Source organism: Oxyura jamaicensis, chromosome 1 (genome assembly GCF_011077185.1).
Source record: "Oxyura jamaicensis isolate SHBP4307 breed ruddy duck chromosome 1, BPBGC_Ojam_1.0, whole genome shotgun sequence".
In the NCBI taxonomy this organism is placed as follows: domain Eukaryota; kingdom Metazoa; phylum Chordata; class Aves; order Anseriformes; family Anatidae; genus Oxyura; species Oxyura jamaicensis.
The window spans coordinates 75542831-75564151 of NC_048893.1; the positions used below are offsets into that span (position 1 = coordinate 75542831).

The 21321-nt window shown below is 40.1% G+C and overlaps 1 long non-coding RNA gene across 1 annotated transcript in view; it reads left to right on the forward strand.

The window, feature by feature from the left end:
• The first annotated feature begins 1790 nt into the window (after positions 1-1790).
• The window catches only part of LOC118160312, a 49716-nt gene continuing 30185 nt past the window's right edge, over positions 1791-21321 (forward strand). Inside the window, exon 1 of the long non-coding RNA XR_004747416.1 lies at positions 1791-1910. This is a non-coding gene — a long non-coding RNA (uncharacterized LOC118160312). The remainder of the gene's footprint in view (positions 1911-21321) is intronic.

Here is a 21321-nt window from a genome sequence, read left to right on the forward strand (position 1 = left end):
CAGGCATGCATGCACTTATCCCAGCCAGGTCCGGTAAGGCTTGTGAAATGCCTGTTCACTTTCTGAGGCAGCTTGGGTGGGAATGGCTGGCGGCAAGGATCCCAAGACCTGGTACAGCAGCCTGCCCTTGTAAAGCATCAGGACGTGCCATGCGCCTTCGCCTCGTCCGCGTTCTCAGATGCCAAGTATGCTGAGCGCTGGACTGAGGTCCATAATTGGAGTCACAAAGCAAGAAAATTAAAGAGTCCAGGAACCAGCTCAGAATGTTTTTCTTTGTGAAGATACATCATTTATCTCAATTGCTTGTGGCAGGGGAGGGGCGGAAAGCCATCATGGGATAGGCATAAAGTGACATGAAGCAATAAATAAAACCCATGTCGATGTAGTGAGAAACTCTATTCTCCCAACTCCTAGTTAAGGACAATGAAATTTTATTTTGCTTGCTGTAGCTCTTTTTATTTCTTCCCATCACACACTTTTTAGCAATATTTGCAAAAACTTTGAAGCAATATTGCTACAAATACATATTTAAGATTTGATTACTCATTCTTATCCACTATCATGTGCTAGACATGCAGCCTACTCTAACAGATTACTGTTCTTAAAGTTGTTACAGGAAGGTTAAATAAAATGTTACTTTTATGACACTGAATATCTTTATGATGTTTTAGCTAAATCATAGGCTGTTTGGTGATGCCACAGATGTTCCAGGTATTAAAATCAAACTGGCAAAATGTCATCAGTCCTTTACTCAAGCTATCGTGTCTCTGATCTTTTCAGCACCTACCATTTGTTGCACTGTACCTCAGGAGCTCATCCCTGCCATACCTCCTTCTGTACATTTAATGACACAAAGCAAAGTCTAAGCATCCCCAACCTTCTGCAGTAGTAAGATCGAAGTCTGAACTGAAGCCACTATAAATCTTGATTTTACAAATTTCTGTGACTGTGGTTATTAACCATCCCCTTTCAGTAGCCCTCTTAACTGATTTATTCTGCTTTTGAAGTCTTGGGAAGTGGTAGGTTCCATCCAAAAATGTTAGCTAAGGGTGATTTGTATATATATATATTATATATATATGTATATATGTATATATGTATATATGTATGTATATATGTACATATATATGCACATATATGTATATGTACATATAATAACACACACATATGTAATGTATATATATAACATGCATATAGTCTGTGGAAAAATAATTAAAAATGAAAGAGGTGGCTTCTAAGGCAAAAGCAGTATCATGAAAAGGATGACATGCTGCAATCTTTATGTGAGAACACTCAAGAAGTTCAAAATCTTGGTTTTGCATTGAGCTTATTCTTTATAACAGAATTGGAACTGGACAGAGATGTTGAACTGGACACTTTGACATGCTCTTGAAGAAATTTTCATATGTAAATTAAAAGAAAAACAAATGGAAATGTTTGCATATTATTATGCTACTTGCTATCTGCTCCAGTTCTTTCTGTTAAAAAATATAGATTCAGGTTTAGTTGACACACACAAAGTTAAAATAGGATTTCATTTGACATTATATAGTCAATAAATTACAATGCAAATGCTTTAAGGAGTTTAGGTCTTCAACACATTTTGCAGAGTAATTCAAGTATGAAGAAAATGAACTTATTTTAAACATTTTGAAATCTTGATATTTTTTTTTCAGTATTGTAATCTATTTTTCAACACATTTGAAATGTTTTAAGAGATGAAAGCATCTCATTTTTAAATCATTCACATTTGTATGCCATCTTCTTTTTTTCTTTACCAAGACTGAAAGGAAAGCCTGGGCTAAAGTTGGCCAGTTACTTAAAAAGCCATGTTAGGAAGCTACCAATAAAAAAAGGATTTTAGAATGTTTTGATATACACTATTTTGAGACTATGAGAACAGCAGAATTGTTTTTGTAAGTATAGACTCTAAAGGAATTAGCACCCACTTTCAACAACCTTTCTTTGACTTATTGGTGTGAAATGGTCCCAGTATGGTTTAAAAACAGGTCCAAATTACTTATTCGCTGGCTTTAACATGTGTTGTGCTGCATTCAAATATTTGTGATTGACTCATAGTGCATAGTTGTGTTAGCCAAATAATGTAGAAACATCCTCGAAGTAAAACATTGAACAAGTCACTTAGAGAAACATTTTCTACCTGCTGCATGGAAGTTACACCCAAGTCTCTCATTAATGTTAATGCCAGTTGTGCAGCTAACGCTTCACATGGCATCCTGTAAATCTGCTTTTAAGACTCCAGAAAATAAAATGGTGCCTCACTTTTATAGGACTCCTGCCAAATTTAGAGCACTGAAGCAGAGCAAGGGCAATCATGCATCATGTTTCAGAGTAGAAGAAAATTGCCTCGTGGCCTGGAGATGAGACTTTTTCCCCTAAGGCATTGCACTTTTGGCAGCGACATTATGGGTTTCTTTCTCTGAAGTGCTAAGTACTGGAGTGCTGGGCACCATGAAAACCAACGGGGAGCTGACAAAAGGGAAACCCACATCTTCTGAATATTTGAAGGCTGATGGTTAGCATGGAGAAATAACCCATGAAGCCTTTCACTGGCTGTGACCAGCTTCTCCAGAGTCACCCAGCATCCTCCTCATTTATGGCCTTGCTGATGCAAGTTTGGCTAATTCAGATCTTAGAGTCTTTTTGAAGCTTTCTGTGTGCTTATAATCAGTTAATACGTTTCACCAAATGCAAATTATACTACGTAGACAAACTACAGTTCCTATACAGTTGCTTATGTGTGCAAGTCAGTATGCTATAGATACCTTCTAACTTGATAGTTGTCTCAGGACAATTCCTTGTTTTCAGATAGATGTTTTATCTCCCAGGACAGCAAGAGTGATCAGACATGGACTGTCTGTCCTGAATTTTGCAAGTGCTCCTGTATGCGTCACTTATAATTTATTTTTGTGATTGTACTAGCATCCTTGAAAAAAATCTCAAAATTGATATTACAACAACAAAATAATTTCTTATCAGAATACTGCATAAAACAGATGTCCTTTTCTTTCACATTGTGTTTATACTCCATTAAACCTTGACTGCACAGGAAGGTTATCATGAAAGGTGACACTATGAGTGGGAATGGAGCCCTCATTCAAACTTCACGACATCTGACTCAGAGTCTTGTTTGCTCTTGCTGGAAGTGTGGGGATGCACCAGCCCCATCACACAGGGGAAGCACACTGTGCCTGCACTGCAGCCTTCAGTATGGGTAAGGTGGGCATCTCCACCTGCTAGAAAGTACTTAGGTGCTAATGATTGTAAGAATTTGGTTGCATGCTGCTGGAGTTGATCGCCTCTTCTCATCTAGTACATCTCCTGTGAGTGCCCTATCTCGGAGCTTAAATGGGTGGCTTTTCCTAAGTTTTCCAGCATGTGTCCTTATTACTATCAAGATATTTATATGAATAGTAGTCTAAGCTAAGTGTTAACCTTGTATAACCATTTTGCTTTTCTTCCTTGCATGAAATAAATACAACCAGCATATCTCTGTATATATAGCAGACTTTAGTGATTAGGTCTTTACTGTTTTCTATTTTTGATTATTATGTTTTTTTTTTTTTTTTTTTATTTTTTTTATTTTTGCTTTGCCTTTGCTGTAGTAATCCATGTTTCAAATAGCTAAAATGTTAGAACATCAACGTGAAGCTCCACAGTTTACGGGAGAGAACGTCTGGATTCTCTGGTTTTATTTGTTTCTTTCCCATTGAATTTCATGCCTAGAGACCTTGTGAGCTTATGTTCAATCTCACAGTTTTCCCAAACTAATTTAAAAAAAAAAAAAAAAAAAAAAGCCATCTTCAGTTAACTTTGAAGTACAATTTGTGGCTTTTTCAGAAGGGGCAAATAACTGCCTCTCACAAAGATGCATATTCATAGCTTCCATTACAATGACAAAAAGGAGATGAGGTGAAGTAGTCGTCTTTTGTTACTAGCAAGCAAATTTTCTCAATTTTCAGCAACTCACACTGCATTATTAACTAGCAAAGATTTGCAAAGCCACAGCTATAACAGATAATACTTTGTACTTAGAGCCTTTCATCCAAGACTATCAAAACACTTCAGAAAGACAGGCTTTGTTACTCCCAGAACACAGATGAGGAAACCGAGGCACTCGATTTATGTGGCCTGATATTGAGTGTAATGTAAACTCAATCACAAATCGAAGAAACTTTTTTTTTGTTTGTTTTGTTTTGTTTTGTTTTCTAGTCTACTTAGCTTATCTATGTTGTGTAACTATATTTACATACTGAAACTACCATGCAGATTTAGGGCTGGCTGAATGTCTAATGTAGTATATAATGAATAGGAAATTATCTGTTGAATTATAAACAGTGGATACAATAATAAATGATAGTTAATTATGTGTAATAGATTTGATCATTTATTGCTACAGGATGTCAGCAATAAAAATCATTATAAAAAGCTAATCAACTTCATAATCTCACAAAACAAACCATATTAGCTATTACCTTCCTTTCATGTTTTGTTATTAATTTTCTATTGTTATCTTAATGTAGAGCACAACATAACCCACAAATCATTCTCTTCAATTAAAAAAAGGTCCTGTATTTCATCTAGGTACATGAGTATTGAATCACCCTGAAGAAACTGAATTTCAGTTATTCTCAAAATTAAAGAAAACATTGAAAAAATGAAAAGGGGATGAAAGGTAGGAAGAAAAGCAGCAAGAAGTGACCATCAGTAAGTGACCAAAAACAAGTGGAAAAAAAGTGTGATATTATGGTGGCTTTACACTGGTGGTCAGCTAAGAACTGCCAAGCCACTCTCCCACTCCCCCTCCTTAGAATGACAGGGGATAAAATAGAATGCAAAGAAAAAACAAAAACAAAAACAAAAACAAAAACAAACCCTCATGAGTTGAGGTAAGGACAGGGAGATCACTCACTAATTACCATCAGACTCAGTGTAAGGGAGATTAATATAATTTATTACCTATTAACTAAAGCAATGAGAACTGAACTAAACTAAAAACACTTTTCCTCTCTTCTACCTCCTCTCCTCAAGCAGTTCAGAGGAATGGGGTTGTGCTCAGTCCATAAAATGCCTTGTCTCTGCCACTCCTTCATCTTCACTCTCTTTCCCTGCTCCATCCTGCCCACAGGATGTCGCCCTTCCTGAACGGAGCCTGTGTGGGCTTCCCACAGGCTGCAGTTCTTCAAGACCTGTTCCAATGTGGGTCCGTACCATGGGGTCCATCCATCAGGAGCAAACTGATCCAGCACGGGTTCCCCATGGGCAGCAGCTCCCCCCAGGCCCCCTGCTCTTGCCTGGGCCCCTCTCCACGGGCTGCTCTGGCCCAGGGCCTGCTCCTGCATGGGCCACAGCCTCTTCCAGGCCACATCCACCTGCTCCACCGGGAGCTCCTCCACAGGCTGCAGTGTGGAGATCTGCTCCATGTGGGACCCATGGGCTGCAGGGGGACAGCCTGCTCCACCAGGGGCCTCTCCACAGGCCGCAGGGGAACTTGTGGTGCCTGGAATACCTCCTGCCCTCCTTCTGCACTGACCTGGGTGGCTGCAGGGCTTCTTCTTTTTTCGCACTCCTCTCTCACAGTATTGCTCACTGGCTCAGCTTGGGCCAGCAGCAGGTCCCTGTTGGAGCCAGCTGGAGCTGGCTCTGATCTGATATGGGGAGCTTCTGGGCTCTGCGGAGGCCACCCCTGTAGCCACACGATTACTAAAACCTTGCCACATAAGCCCTGTACAGATATGTAATATGTAGTATCACATAGTGCACAAAACCATCAGCTAGGTTTGCATTTTTACTTTGATCTTTGCTTTAAACTTCCTGGATCAACATTATACTTACCTTAGGAGTCTCCTACTCAATCAGGACACTAGAAACTCATCTTTTTGTAAGGGAGAAATCAGGTCTAAAAACTCCACAGAATCTTTAGGTCTCTACAGTCAGCTGTCCAAAGCTGTCGGCTTAGTCATTAATTTGGGCCAAAAGAGCAGTTGTCTTTCTTTCACCTTTGCAGCAGTAGACTTTCTTTTTGGTTAAACTTCCTTATCATCAGCTTAAGAAGGACTTTTTGTTCTTTTATTTTTTATACTGTCTGACAGCTCTTGTAACAGAGTTTAGCAAAGAGGAGTTCAATTTAGCTGTAATATATAGCCAATATGACTAAAAAAAGTCATATGAATTTCTCCAAAGAGATGTTATTTTATGCTAAACATCTATGTTTGACCATAAACCTTTGGAAATTAACTTATGGGAGATCTACGAATGAGATGGCAGGTAATAGTGTAGACCTGCTCTATATTGGCTTGAATCACCTGATTAAGTAGCTTTTTACTTTAGAGTGTTTCAAGTGAAAAATGTATTGGTTACAAAATTTGGACAGTTTTCCCATTTATGATAGAAATCCTATTAAAATTAATCAGTCCTTCCATTTAAAACAGCCTGATAAAATTTAAATCATGAAAATGCTAGGCTACATTTAAACTATCGTTCATTTAGCTCATTAATGAGATCAAAAGTTACCACTTTTTGTGACACTTGATCATCTGAAAGCAAGAACTTAAATCAAAGACCTTTCATATACAGTACATTTCTATGGAAATAGTCATATTTGAGCTAAAGTGAATACCTTTTCTTTCAAACCAGTGCATTTATCCAGAAAATAAAATACTGAATTGACCAGGAACTAATTCTTCTTCCCAAAGCTGTAAGCACTCAGCACAATGAATATATGGCCTGAAAGTTGTACGCAGTTTAACACAGGCATATCTGGAATACAATTCCTAATCAGGTCTGGTCTTATAAAGAGATTCAAGTGCTCTTTCTCTTACATAGTACGTTTACTGTAACTATCACAATACTCATGCATAGAGGCCATCATTATAGGGATATTAGATGGTCTCACTATTTATGTGGAGCAATCAGAGGTGACTAATAAAAATCTTCCTAATCAAGTAGCGATAATAACTTTATACCTCATTGTCAAATACCTTCTATCTGTTATTAGGCTTCTATTTTGTTAGATCTCTGTAAAATCTCACCCTATTCCCCATTTAAAGTGCGCTCATTACCATGGAAAAATTTATACTTTGAAAAGTTCTATCTTTGAAAAGTTCTTTATTTATTGATTAAGCAGCAGTTTAAATGCATCACTTAAAACATGTAGAGGTGTCAAACTCTGACCCAGGTGAATACCAGTGTTGCACTGGTGCACACCTTTTAACAAAAGTCTAAAGCAGAGGTTAACCTTTTAGCATGGTGTCATCAGTTTGCAGATTCCAGTGTTGGTGAAGTACCTGTTTGAGAGCTGTGTACATTGTTGCACCTGGGACTGGATTACTGGGACCGAGGTGTGTTTCCTAGCAGCCACGCCCCCCATGCTTGAGTAACCACTGTCCAGGCATATTGTTTGCTCTGGTGGGCCTTCAGCTTGTCTCCTAGTTCCCTCTGCCTGTGTACTTACAAAAGCAGAATGGTCCCAAAAAGGAAACAGAATCCCATGGAAGTACCTGGCTCTTGTCTCTATCCCCTTGGCCACGGCAGGGGGATGGAGCACCTTTCCCAGGTCAGCAAGCTGCTGGGAGGTTTCTCCTGCCCAATTCCACCATCAGGAGGACCTGTGAGCAAGGCCGTAGGGGATGAGCAGCCTGGAGGGAGTCTCTCCGTAGGCCAGAAGCTCTATCACAGAGCTCTTAGGTTAACAAAAGAATGACTTAAAGACTAATAGACTGGCCCAATATTTTTGATATTTTTTTACCATTTTCCATCATAAGTATGCAGTGAAGCATTGTTTATTGTCTGCCAGGCACCCTGGGATTCTTCAAAGTCATGCAAAATACCATTTCTGGGGAGCATGACAGTACTTGACTAAAAACAGCACATACAAAGAAATAGTTCACACTCTAAACCCCACCAAACTATAAAATTTGCCATTGTTTTGATGAGAACTCACTAAAATCATATGTTCACCTTGGTTTCTCTTTGGAGTACCTTATGAAAAACAAACTTTGCAGCTGACTCCTAAAATACAAGCACGTACCAGAGCCATCTTGTTCAGTACATTTGTTTATCTTGGGTTCGGTTGATTTGTTGCAGAAATATGCTAGACCCTTAATCCCAGTAGGAAACTGAAACTGTGAGAAAGACAAAGTCTGGCTGACCCCCTACAAGAACAAGCAGCAAATCCTGCTGAGAAACAGCAGAAGCAAAAACAGAGGGTATTACGAGAGAGTTTTGTCTTGGAGGATGACAACTGTTTAAAAAATGCAATGACTGAAGGAGTAATTCTTCTACACCCTCCCACTTTGTCTGTATTAAGCATGTAACAAATGGTGAATTGAAATCTATACTGGTAATAGTGTCAATGAGGGATCAGGATTATACATGATACTTCCTCAATTTGTTATGCCTCATTAGCATTGTGGCTTATTGCAGAGAACGACACAGTTCCCAGGCATTCCCTCATGGCCTGTCCTGATGGATAATGGAAATAAAGAAAGGAAAGGCACGGGTGACACAGTGCTCTCACGACATTTATCAGGGGCATAGTTAGCTGGGTTAGGTATGCTTCGCATTCTCTGTCAGAGTCACATATTGATCTGAATTAATAGTCATGCTTGCTTGGTACTTTTCCAAGGAGCACCCTGTGTGGAAGGGGCTGTAGTGCTAATGAATACACAAGTTTATTCTCTGAAAAATTATTTATGCTGCCAGGAGAAAAAGCACCAAATATGGTTCTTTGCATGAGACACTCAAACTCCCCTCAGTTTAAGCTCTTCCCACTGACCTGCTTTCACTGGAGGCAAAATTCCACCAGCATGCAAATTAAATTGATATATTTATCTTATCTGAGCCTAAGCTTTAAGAATAAGTAAATGATCATTTACATTTTTGTTTATTTATTTATTTCATTTCACAGGGAAATCAGATTTCATTTCTGTTGCACATCTTTGTCATGACATGGCACATGAGATAAATAACATTTCTGTATGCAAAATTTTCACTCAGGAAGCCCTGATTTAAGTGAAATGGTGAGCCTAGGAGGAAGTGAGGGATTGAAGTCCTTAACCAGAGAGAATGATGCTGAAAGCTAACTTGGGGTGTTTTCACACTGTTAATTAGGACCAGGCTTCTGTCCAAATGAGAACTTTAATTGTCTGACCACCCAAACCACTCTGCTTCCCTCCCCAGGGACCCGTCTTTGCTTGGAAACCCACCAGAAGTAAGACTGGCCTTCCCAGGAGAACACCAGCAGCATCACTGAGAAACTCTTGCAGCTAATGTCTTCCACATGGCTGCCTCTTTCTGCTCCACAGCTGGGATTAACGCCTGACTGTGTGAGCATTTCTTCTCCTCCTGTCTGTTCCATTGCAAAGTCAAACAGCTTAGTGTAAACTCTCTTCAGAGGAGCATCACTCCAGCTGCCAGGATCAGCTGGTAGGTAGCTCTAAAGCCTTCTTGTTTCCTATCTGCTTCCTCTCAGCTGACAAGTGTGCTTGATTGCATCCTAATGCAATCCTAGTTACAGTGTAGGTGGGCTTAGCCCTTTACTTAGGTCTCAGCCAACTGTGCAATTGGTTGGTGAAGGTCTTAAAAACTGCTGAAAATATGGTGTGGGACTGGATTTAATTTGATATTAGTTTATGCCAGAATGTGTATTATTTTATGCCTCTGATTATTAAAATGTTAGTTAAGGTGACTGTCATAGACATAATAATAAACTAGGACAAGATTTTGTATTTGAGTGCAGCACTTATAGTGCTAGTCCCAAATAGTAGAGAGTCAAGCTTCTCTCAGAAAATGTACTTTCCCTCCTAGATTTCATTGTTGTGTATACTGTTTTTATAACAAGTTAGAAAGCAAAGGGTGGAGGTTTAGGAGAAATTAAATTTTATCTGCATTCTCAAGATTTTGGGGAAAACCATAATTTTAAGTTAGTAAGTGTTAAAATGATTCAGAGGCAAAAAAAGACCTAACAGAACAGATTCATAATTAATGCTAGCTACCAGTAGACATCCTGTGAGGGACAGAAAGTGGTAAGCAGTTTTTGCCTTTATCTGTAAAGAAGGCAAAGAGCAAGACTGGCATGAAACCCACTCTGGAGAAATGGAAACCAACCAAAAAAAGAAGTCCACATTCATTGGCAAAGAGTCTATATCAAAAGACTGGAAAGAAGTTGAATGTATATGACCAAAGGATCAGGGGTTTTGGTCCACAGCAAGTTGAATATGAGTCAATAGAATGCCCTGGCAGCCAGGAGGGCCACCTGTACCCTGGGGTGCACCAGGCATGGCATTACTAGCAGTCGAGGGAAGTGGTTGTCCCACTCTACTCTGCACTGGTGAAGCCTCACCTTGAGTACTGCATGCAGTTTTGGGCACCACAGTATAACAAACTGTTAGAGTGTCCAAAGGACGGCTACAAAAATGGTTAAGGTTCTAGAGGGGGAGATGTATGAGGAGCAGCTGAATTCCCTTGGTTTGTTCAGCCGAGAGCAGAGCAGGCTGAGTGGAGGCCTCATGGTGGCCTGCAGCTTCCTCACGAGGGGAGTGGAGGGGCAGGCGCTGAGCTCTGCTCTCTGGGGACAGCAACAGGACCTGAGGGAACGGCAAGGAGCTAGGACAAGGGAGGGTCAGGCTGGGTGTTAGGAAAAGGTTCTGCACCCAGAGAGTGGTCGGGCACTGGGACAGGCTCCCCAGGGAAGTGGTCATGGCACCGAGCCTGCCAGAGTTCAAGAAGCATTTGGACAATACTATCAGACATGGTGTCTGTTTTTTGGGTGGTCCTATGTGGAGACAGGAGTTGATCTCAATGATCCTTGTAGGTCCCTTCCAACTCAAGTTATTCTATGATTCTACGACCAGTGGATACCTGAATAATCTGTAGTCAGGTGGGTCCATAGTATGATTGTATGATGTATTGAATTATTATTATTATTATTTTATTTAATGCTTATAATTTCACTTACGGTTTTTGTAGCAAACAAAGAAGTTATGATGTAGCAAATAAGAAAGTTGTGGTGCATCCCACTGATCTAAGCGAGATCTTAGCACTGATGATACCAGTGTCAGCACAAGTGCCTGTCCCATACTTTGCATGAGAAAAGAAAATGAATACCAGTGTGAGCTGCACATTTGAATCTGAATTGGAAAACAAAGTGAAACAAAGTGTTGGTGTTTAGGAGTAACAGTAGTGAAGAAGGCTAGGCCTAGAAGCTTATTGGAAATCTTGTGTATTCAACTGTCCAGCTTCATAAAAGCTTCACTGAACCTCAAGTAGACACACAATCATGTCAGAGAATCTCCATAGACTTTGAGGAATGGAGCTTCATTTTGGTGACTTGCTTGTGTGAAGTTTTGAATAGCAAGAGGTTCAAATAGTGGCATAGCCACTCTTCTCATCATATGTGAGTTTTGCTGACACACAGAAAGCTTAAGGTACTTTCAACTGTTTAGCTGATTACTCACACAAGGATTATAAACCTTTTGATGTCAACAGTGCCCGAAACCCTGAATTTATATGAGGATATTATTATTTCTGGGGGAAGAGTATTTGCAGTCTTCCCTTTAAGAGGCCCTAAAGCAATGTTTGAATGTTCACAACATGGTAAACTGCAGTTTCTTGGCACCGACCGTATTCTGTGAATTAGTCTGTCAGTAACTGGTCCATGATTGTATAATCTGAACTGCAAAGTTTTTTTAAAAAGGTAATTAAAACAAAATAACTAAACTCAGAAAATGTAGGCAGTGAAAAATCTTTATTGTGCTAGAATAATCATTCAAAGCCAGTTCTAAAAGTAGCAAAAATAACATTAAATATATATCTATGTATCTTTTAACCTTTGTACAGACAGCAGGAGCACTGCAAGATAAATTTGCATTTCATAGTGGGAAACAAATCCATCCCACAAAGATATGATAAATCATCAGAGGAACAACGAGGTGCCATGACACATGCATATGTTTTTCTAGAATCACATATAATGAAGATAAGAGACACAACCCAATCTCCATCTCAAAGGTTTACTAACCATAATCAAGTCTGGGTGCATCAAGAGCAGACTCACTGAAATTTGAAGAATGGATTTGTTTCCAGAAGTAATTCCCCACTTCTTTTCTTCATATTATTTTTTGGACAATTAACTGACCTAGTTTTCAAATCATAAGAATTCTTAAGACAGTCTTTTTTTATATAGGTGCAATGGCAACACAGATTTACTTCCAGTGATATTTTGATTACAGGGAGAAAAAAAGGCTGCCATTGCAGCAAAGCATGTTCTGTAAGAGGATTATTCATTCTGGTTCAACTTTATTGACTTGTGTGAACATACAGCAGATACAAGTTTGGACAAATAAGCTAAAGTGGAACCAAATGAAAAATTTTCATATAAATATCACTTTGACAAAGAAGCAATTTCTATAAAAGAAACTGAACAAATTCAATGTGAAAATATTGATTCTCTTAAAAAAAAAAATCATAATAATAAAATAAAATAAAGGTGTATCATTTTCCCCACAGAAAACCAAAACAAAACATTTCAGTTTGGCTTTGTTTGACCCAAATTAGAGTATGGGGGAGGGATGTTTAAAACCAAGCCAGATTGTTTTAAATCAACTGACTTGGCATAAGACTACATTTCATACCAATGTTTTTACTTTGCCAGTCATAGCTTCAGTCCCCCATTTCTTTTGGTCCAGCCTCCCTAGAAGACGATATATCCTATGAAGTAATAAATGGATTTCACTGACACATGGCTTGTCTATGAGATAATTAATTCTCAGTAAGCGAGGATATGAATTTACAGTGTACTAGCTATGCTGCACTGACTCTCCATATGGACATCCTAATTGCATTGTGGCTTACTCTATCTAAAGTACATTAAGGATATAACTACGCAGACTCGTTACTGGGAAGAAAGTGAGGATAAGAGTTTACTGCTCTCCTATGGCATTAGCTGCTACGCTTGAACTGCCTTGGTGAACACTCCTTTCTTGCAGTAATGTGATAGAGCACTGAGTGTTCAAGCTGGACTTATTGGAGACTAATTCTCCAAATTCACATCCTTACTGGCTCTTCCTTAGCTGGCCTCTTCAGGGAAGAGCTGATCTGTGTGATGCATCATACTCCAAATCACCAAACAGCTTACATGCTCTCCACACTTCAGATTCCCTCCTGTGTGGCAGCATATGGAAGAGAGATATCTATACAGTCATACCTTATCAAGATGCAATTCAGTATGTGTTCACCACCCAGTATTTTCAGTTTATCAGTATGTACCGCATGAGGGCCATGTTTACCACTGATGCCTTTAGTCCTTGCTGTATTTTGATCCTGCCAAAATGCCTAACCATTCTGAGCAAACTGCAGAAAAGAACTGTTTAGGTAATTTAGCCTGGATACCATATACTAATCAACATTACTCTAGGCTTCACAGCTGCCCTAGTGTTCAGCTATGTTGATTCAGAGAGGTGGTAAGTACCCACGGGTTTGGTAAGAGGCAAGTACTGATCAAGCTCCTGACCTTCAAAGCAAGCACAGTAGCAGAAACTCAGACTTGGTGCTAGGCTACTTGCTGGCACTCCTCTTTCTGCAAGAGTTGGTATCTGGCTATGTGAATGTTCTGTGCAGATAAAACTACTGTATTCCAACCCTCCTCTGAGGAACAGGTAGAAGGCCAGAAGGCTAAATCCAGCTCATTTGTGCAGGTCATATCATTTGTAATTATTACTGAATTATCTCAGCTTTACATGACTGCTGTATCAATTGGAAGTCTCACAGGAGGACTTCTTGTGAGGCTTTCACAAGGACTGTCTTCTAATCAGGACTAAACTGTCCCAGAGCAGACTTCATTGAGAATGAAGCCTGGAACTGCTAGGACCTAGGAATGTTCAGAAGTATTATAAAGGGGGAAGTTTCTCCCCTCCCCACCTTTGAAACAAATTTTGTGAGCCAAGGGATAACAAAACCCAGTTTTCTAAAGGTCTGTGTCCACTTGCCTGTGTTTCATCCCCCAAAACCTAGGGTCTTCCCTCATCTCCAGGAAAAATCTCATTATCTAAAAAACTCCAGACCTTCTGAAAGTCTCTGTGCTCTGCCATGAGGATCTCATTGCACTCCATAAGCATTTTTCTTTCTTGTGCCAAAGCATATGTAATGTACACAGTTACCTCCAGCTCCCCTCCCTTTCTTTTTTTCCCTTGCCTCTCAAAGGGCTGTCAGCGTTATATCAAGTTTGAAGCTCACTTAGACCATAGGTGTATTATCCTTCATTTCACTAGCCATTGCCTCTTGAAGGTGAAATGGTATGGAAAAGAGAAGTAGTTGCTTTATGTGGCAGTCAGCAGTGGCTCCTTTACTCTGCTGCTAATTTTCACTATCTCATGATCTTTAAGACTTTTTACAGATTAGACTGACAGCAAGTAATATGTTCCAAACTTAATGGGGAAAGATGTGGGGGTAGTGACAGATAAGCAGCTAAACAGAGTCACATATGGGACAAAGTGATAAGCCCCATTTTCTTGGAAGATCAGAAAATATATTCCCAAGATTTTGTTGTTTCAGAAGTTTCTGCTTATACCCATTGTACTTTTATTTCTAGTTACAGATTGAAATATGCTATCCATGTGAGGCAAATGGACAAATTTCACATTGAAATGTATTTACAGCAAGTAGCCAGCCTAAACATGCCATCAGACCCAAACAAATACAAATTTACAAAGAACTTTAAATCTAAAATTAGATCTGATTTATATATATAGATAGATATAGATATGTTTGTGCGTGTGTTTATATATATGAAAGATCTACTGTCAATTTGTGAATAACATAAAACAGCATTTCCAAACTTTGGGACAGCAGCTTCATATTGCAGGATTAAAAAACAAAACAAAACAAAACCAAAAACCTACCTTCAGCCAAATTCCTCAGCATCAATTAATCTCAAATTTGGACCACAAAGTGTGCGGCACTACAGTGGGGAGACTTGATCAGATGCAGTCACTTGATACAGCAGACATGCTACGAAATCTAAAGTTTTCTACTATAAGTAGATCCTTTTACTTGAAACAGATTGTAATGTTATGTTGTTTTATTGGAATAATCTACATAGTGAATATTGCACTCAGCAGTCAGGGTTTGAAGGTTCTCAGATAAATAGAAAAACTTATTTTTCTTGCAAAATTTGGCTTTTCAGCTTGTCAGTCTGAGCAGAAAAAAGGAGTCTCTAGGAATTAATTCCTAATGCACTTGAAGAAATTTCTGTTCGTGATTCATTCATAGAGAATGAAACAGTGAAAACCTATTTCCACATCAATTTACAACTCCATTCATATTTATCAACCAGTTCTTAATCCATTTAATCCAGCCAGAGTGCCTGTGAAAAGGAGAGAGGTATGGTGTGAAATGTGACAGCCACCAGAGCAGCAGGAGGAATCTGTTATTTCATACCCCTCCTTCCATGTTGCAATAGTTCTGCGGCTCCCCACGTGCGATGGGGTAGGCGCCTGCATAGAAGCCGTTCCCAGGGAGCTTGCTGCTGCCTGCAGCGGCACCTCGGTGCCCCCTGCTCCGCAGCCACTGAGACTTTTCTACTGCAGGTACTGAGGCAGGCTGGGCTCTGTGTCCTCAGGGGAAGGCATAGGGTGGAGAAACAGAGGGCATAGTGGAGGGTGAGTGTTTGCAGGTGGAAAATGTTTGCTTTCTTTTTTCTTTTTACTTAAATGTTACTTCTACTACTGTCTTTTGGCTTTGGAGGTCTAAGAGACTGGCTTTGTCCCTGTTCCTCCATGACGACCTTTGGCATGATACATCTGCTTGCATCAGTTCAAAGTATGGGCTTGTTGAGAGCAAAGGTCAGCTGCATATTTTGGATTTTGCAGATGTGTGCATTCAAAGTGCCTGCATTAATGATGTGTTTGAATCATGAGCCTAATCTCAGGCTGTAATGCTTCTGCACTCAGCTCGGTGCTTTGATGGCATTGCAAGCAACATCCTAGCCTCTTAACTGTAATCTGTATTTTCTTGGCACTAAATGTGTGAACAAATTTGGGATTTGGTGAGTTATTTATTTATTTATTTATTTTGATGGGGAGGTGAATTTCATCCTGTAAGAGAGGAAAACATAAATGTTGTTTATAATGGAAACTCATATTAAATTTGGATGCTTGCAGTGGAACTTTAGATTAATTATTAAATTCTCCAATCTAGGAGTGAGGGGGGAAAAATAGACTTATTCTCAGCCATCCAGATTTTAGCCATGGCTGGTAAATGCTTATGGAGTTAGTAAATTCTTATCACAACGTTACAGAGCTGTTCAAAGATGCTGTCTCTGTCCTGCACACAAGCACGCGTGGTACAAGGGAAGGAACTCATATCTTTATTTCACTTGATTTGCCTACTGCCCAACCTTGCAGCAGGGCTCCCTGCTTGCTGCCAGGCTGCCAGCTGGGGCACCAGGGTTAACCCCCTGCCCTGCCCACTACTCTCCTCCATTTGCTGGATCCCCTTGCTCTCCAGCAAGCAATCCACTGTGGAGAAGAGGACACCTGGATCACCGGGCAGAGAGGGAAAGCTGTCACCTTGTCTTGCCCACAGTCCTCTGCCACAAAATTGACCCATGAAAAGGAGCATCAGAAGGAAAAGGACAAAAGCTGGTCTAAAAAACGCAGGGGAAGGGGAGAAGGGAAACCTGATAGGAGCAGCAAGAGCTCAGCGTACATGGTGAATGGAACTGCACCGAGCAGGAAAGGAGGCTTTCTGCCTGGTGACAGTCCCTTCTGAAGTGCAGGGAGTTAAAATTAAAACAAGGACTTCATTTCATGTGTGTGTGCAATGTCTAATGCTGGTTTTATAGAATTATGTGTAAACCCCATGCAAATCTGCCTTCAAGCTTTTCCATGGCCTAGCACTTTTCTCCTCATTTCAGCTCTTAATAACTTGTATTTTACTAACCAAGAGAAAAAGTATTCATTTATCCAAATTCACTGTCAGCTGATTCCAGTTCACAATTAATTTTATTTTACACATAAGTGAGTGATGCAGAGGTGCTTGGGAATTTTCACCTGGGCTGCATTTTCCCCCAGTACAAGAAGGCTTATGTACAAACCAGCACTTGCAGCAGACAGACAAACTGATTCCAGGTTCTCTAGACTTATTTCAATTAGCTATCCTAATATAACCCCTCTGCAAACATCTCTGATCTTCAAGGTGTCGCATTCGCAAGAAAGCGATAGAGTCAAGAGGAGGTGTCTGCTTGCCAGATTAAAGAAACTAATTAGATTAAGAATTTTTTAGTACTTAAAAAAACAAGAAGTGGCTGTTAGTTCCATGTCGTGCTACAAAACATCAACAAGGTGACCCCATTTAATTATTTTCCTCATTCAAACAGCTCCTAGATCTGCAAGACTTCTTGTATTTCACAGAGACAATGGAATACTCCAAAGACAAAAGATGATGTTTAAAAGAAAATAACTGCTTAGATGTCAAAGCTTTATTTTAAAAATTCTCAGTGAAAAAAACAGTGAGATTTTTCTCAGATACAGAAACAAATAGGAAGTTTATCCTATTAACAATGTGCTTCTAATCCATATATCCACTCAGAATCTAGCCACTTTATGTATCAGCCAGTCTGGGTGGCATTAAAGGGGGGACAAAGTCTGAGTCTGGGGCAGGTGTTTGTATGGCTTACTATATCTTTTTTCATATGTGGTAACTTTTCTGCAGGAGTAGCTTTCCCAGGATGATCGCTGAAATCAAAATTGGATACCACAGTATCAATCATTCTGTATGTTTGCTATGAGTGCTTCTGCTTCCCTAATGCTGCTGAATTTTTGTTCATAATGCGCAAATGCACACAGTTTTCATTATAGTTTAGAAGCAAAGGTAGAGAGAACTGAAAAATAAGAAGATACCAGTCAGCACCTTTCTAAGCATGCACATGCATGATGTGTTATTCAAAAACTTGTAAGACAGCTGACAATATAATATCATTTTAAGGCATAAAATCATGGGATAGTTTTCTTCAGTATTCAAGGTGTGGTTACAGCAGAAACTTACACACTGGTGATCACACATGTAATTGTGTGCTGTAATTGTGTGCTGTAATTGTGTGATCACACGTAATCAGGAATTCTGCAGCATGGTTATAAGGATTTTTTAATTATTATTATTTTTATTTTTTTCACATTAATTATTACATCAAAAGCAGCTCCTGGATCCAGAAGACACTTATGGAAGTTGCCAAGAAAACCTCCAAGTGGAGGAAAAAGATTTAAGGTGAATAGTGTCTTTTTCAGGAAAAAATAATAAATAAATAAAAATACATATATAACAAGTGCTTTAGACTAAGGACTTGTGAAGTGCTGGTTAAGTGTAATACACTACATGCAGCTTCAAAAGTGCAAAATGCTACTAGATAGAAGATGATGACAGATCTTTGCTCTTGTCAGCAGAGAGACAGTGACTGTAGCAAGTCATTATCACCCAAGTTGTTACTGTGAAGTGTAAATAAAACAAAAAATAGCAACACAGAAGACTGTAAGATTGTTGATCCAGGTTCTGGATGTTTGGAAGCCAGCAACAGAAGATTCAAGCAAGAAGAACCTTCATCATGAACTGGAAGCAGAATTTAGAAGAGCGCTATGTTTTATCATGAAAAGAAAAATCACCCTGTATCCAGACAGCTTGTGATAAACCCGACATGGATAATCTAGCACTAACGACAGTCTAAAGCAGCCAATTCAAAAGAAAAATACCTTCAAGTGGTTTTGAGTAGAACAGCTTTACAGATGAGAGATGACATCAAAGTAGAAACTGTGAAAGAGTTGTTGTCTTCTTGATGATGAGAATTCAATCACGGTTCACTAATTATACCTATTTCAGTCACAGTCTTTCCAGCACAGCATTATCAGAAGAAAGATTTAAGACCTTCAACCACAATACTTCACTCACTTGAAGTTATACTGCCAAGATTCAGTTTACGTAGTCACCTGCTGTAAGAAATCCATTCACCAAGCACATTTTACTGCTATTTATCTTTCAGTCTTTAAGAGGCAATGTGGAGCTTATTTGACTCTGATGCAGCAGATTTCAAACTAAATAGGCTGAAGCAAGCATTTTAAGCTAGAATCAGCTTCAGAAGAAGAGCTGGTACTGTCACCATACATTGTCTTGTGATGATGCTGATAGACTTGAGGAGACAGTATGCAGAGAAGATCACATCGCTGATTCTCAGCCTCCATTCACTAGGTTACAGCAAGAAAAGCCCCTGGCTAATGGTTTGAAGAGCAAGAGAACAATTACTGTTGCTCTGAGAGATGGTGGAGTCAGGTGAATAACTGAAAGGATTGCAGTGCTTGAAGAGCATAGTTTGGATGCTTCCTTGCTTGCACACCAAACAGCTCCTCAACACTTTGACACTATCTTGACATTTTATTTGTGCATGTGGACTGTTACGTATGCTTGCCAATCTACCATGTACAAATGAGTCTTTTCATAGAAACACAGAATCATAGAATATCCTGAGTTGGAAGGGACCCATAAGGATCATCAAGTCCAACTCCTGGCACCACACAGGTCTACCCAAAAGTTTAGACCATGTGACTAAGTGCACAGTCCAATCTCTTCTTAAATTCAGACAGGCTTGGTGCAGTGACTGGGGAGCCTGTTCCAGTGCGCAAACACCCTCGGTGAAGAACCTCTTCCTGATGTCTAGTCTAAGCTTCCCCTGCCTCAGCTTAACCCCGTTCCTGTGGGTACTATCACTGGTGTTTATTGAGAATAGGTCACCCACCTCTCCACTCCCCCTCGTGAGGAAGTTGTAGACTGTGATGAGGTCCCCCCTCAGCCTCCTCTTCTCTAGGCTGAACAGGCCCAGTGACCTCAGCCGCTCCTCATATGTCATCCCCTCCAGGCCCTTCACCATCTTCGTTGCCCTCCTCTGGACGCTCTCCAACAGTTTAATGTCCTTTTTGTACTGTGGTGCCCAGAACTGCACACAGTACTCGAGGTGAGGCCACACCAGCGCAGAGTAGAGTGGGACGATCACTTCCCTCAACGGACTAGCGATGCCGTGCTTGATGCATCCCAGGATACAATTGGCCCTCCTGGCTGCCAGGGCACACTGCTGGCTCATATTCAACTTGCTGTCAACCACAACCCCCAGATCCCTCTCTGCGGGGCTGCTCTCCAGCATCTTTTTGCCCAGTCTGTATGGATAGCCAGGGTTGCCCCATCCCAGGTGCAGGACCTGGCACTTGCTTTTGTTAAACTTCATGCAGTTGGTGATTGCCCAGCTCTCCAACCTGTCCAGATCTTTCTGCAAGGCCTTTCCACCCTCGTCCCAGTCCATAACTCCTCGAAATTTGCTCAAAACACCTTCTAGTCCTACATCCAAATCATTTATAAAAACATTGAAGAGGACTGGCCCTAAAATAGAGCCTTGAGGATCCCCACTAGTGACCATCCACCAGCCTGATGTGGCCCCATTTACCACAACCATTTGAACTCTGCCCGTCAAGCCAATTGCTCACCCATTGTATGATGTTTTTGTTAAGTTGTGTGCCGGACATGATCCTATGGGAAACCGTGTCAAAAGCCTTGCTGAAGTCCAAAAGGATCACATCAGCGGGTTTCCCTTGGTCGACTAGACAGGTGATCTTATCACAAAAGGAAAATAAATTTGTTAGGCAGGACCTACCCTCATGAACCCATGTTGGCTGGGACCAATGACTGCATTGTCCCCAGGTGCGCTTCCACAACTTCAAGAATCATCTGAGACTGACAGGCCTATAATTGCTAGGGTCTTCTTTCTTATCCTTCTTGAAAATTGGCACAACATTTGCCAATTCTACCAGTCTACCAGGACCTCTCCAGATTCCCAAGATCGTTGAAAAATAATTGAGAGGTCCCATGATGACGTCAGCCAGCTCTTTAAGCACCCTGGGATGAATCCCATCCAGACCCATGGACTTGTATTTGATTATTACTATTCATTTATCCATCTCTGTCATAAAGGTAGAGAATTCTTGGTTTAGACTGATTCCCTAACACTTCTTGGAGGAGAAAACTGTGGACAAGATCATCAAGGAGATAATAAGCAAAAATTCCATTCAGAAACATAAAGGAATTTACTGTTAAATTAAGGGCAGTCAGTAGGTACCATAATGGAGAGAAATAATACAACTTTATATAATTGCAATTCAACTCAAGCATATTTTAGATACATAGGATTTGCTGAGACAGCAGATGTTGAATGTGTGCTTGCTGTTCTTGAGGATACCTGGATATGCAGTGTGCTAATTGGACAGGTTTTGT